Below are 1,568 nucleotides of genomic sequence, written 5' to 3'. Positions count from 1 at the left end.
TTATACATTTACATATTTGTTTATATTTATTTGGTTTTATCCATGAATATATTTACATACCTACTCTTTTTTTTACTGTTATATGTTGATTTAATTTGTTTATATATGGAATTATTCGTTTATTTGTTTATTTAATTTGTTAATTATTTGCTTGTAGATAATTTCTTTATCTAAACATATGGCATATGTTTTGTTATCTATAGAGTAATTTATTTCTTTTCTTTTACTAGTTCATTTTACATTTTCCCGGCTGCTTTCAATTTTATTTTATTTTTAACCTTGTATTTCGTAGATTCATTTTGTTTTAAATTTGTGTGCTTGTTGTCATTATTCATCTATAAATATATATTTTATACATACAGCTTTTTTATTATTTATATTTTTCCTATTTATTTAAATATTTTTTTATTTCTTTATTATTTTCATGTTTGTCTTGGATACATAATGATTTTGATTATCTGTCTATTGATATATCTTATTTAATTGCTTATATATCGGCGTATCTATATATTAATTTTTTACTTATTGTTTAATTTACCCGTTTATTTATTTACTTTTTTGTTTTTCTTGCTTATGTTGTTTTTATTGTTTTTTTTTTGTTTTGTTTTTTGCTTTTATATACCCATTCGCTTATATATTATGTCCTACATAAAATGTTATTTTCATATAAGATATCTTAGATATCTTATTAAGAAACTTATTGTACATGTGTGTATTTGTTTACTTATGATATTTATATTTTCAATTTATCTTTGTTTTTTATTTCTACTCTCCAAAATATCAGTGCATTTAATATTTTCCTTCTTATATAGTCATTTACTTATTTATCTATGTTTTTATCTATATAGTCATTATATCTTATATTCACATTCACCTTTTTATAGTTTTATATATTCTTTTTTTAGTGATTATAAAAATAATCAATCATATGCCGTTCACTACTTCTAGGAAAGGAAAGAGAAAAACAGGGTTATGAACAAATATACTTTGATGTTCTTTATTATATTAACCGACAAGGACATGGCTGATGTGTGTAATGGCACCGCAGCTTTGATTTGTATTGGCACACATCTTCCTAAGCTTACTGAAATATCTTGACCTTTGTAATTACAGAGTATAACATCTTTCTCAATCTCTCTCACTCTCTCGCTCTTTCTCTTCTCACTCTCTCTTGCTCTCTCTTTCTGTATTTCAATTTTTTGACTCGAAAAAAACACTGGGTTTAAGTTGCTAAGTACAGCGTAACTTCTTATTCTAGATTTATATTTACAAGGAAATAAATACTGTAGGTATAGAGAACGTTTTCTAAAAAAAAAAATTCTTATAATACATCTAATGACTTCAAAAAAAGAACTATCAAAACTAGTCTCTTTTCTGAATACTCTAGTTTTATTATTTACAACAATAAATAGCTGTACTTCATAGAAAAAATCTTTAGAGTAAATTGTGTATGTCAAGATTGAAGAATAGCCTTAGCGAATACTGTAATGAAGTAATAAACGGTGAGAGAAATTCTTGTACTTTTGTGGTATGGGTTATATCACCTAAACCACTCTCTGTAGACGTTT

At 24.6% G+C, this 1,568-nt stretch overlaps 1 protein-coding gene across 1 annotated transcript in view; it reads right to left on the bottom strand.

Moving 5' to 3' along the window:
• Positions 1–996: 996 nt before the first annotated feature.
• LOC143033737 (uncharacterized) overlaps positions 997–1,568 on the bottom strand; it is a 178,295-nt gene continuing 177,723 nt past the window's right edge. Inside the window, exon 4 of the mRNA XM_076199221.1 lies at positions 997–1,568. This exon is cut by the window's right edge and continues 1,299 nt beyond it. The gene's annotated coding sequence lies outside the window, so the exon portion shown is untranslated.

The sequence above is a fragment of the Oratosquilla oratoria genome, chromosome 16, assembly GCF_046742065.1.
Source record: "Oratosquilla oratoria isolate Oo_2021 chromosome 16, ASM4674206v1, whole genome shotgun sequence".
NCBI lineage: Eukaryota > Metazoa > Arthropoda > Malacostraca > Stomatopoda > Squillidae > Oratosquilla > Oratosquilla oratoria.
The sequence above is the reverse complement of the archived record's forward strand: the minus strand, read 5'-3'. Positions and strand labels throughout refer to the sequence as shown.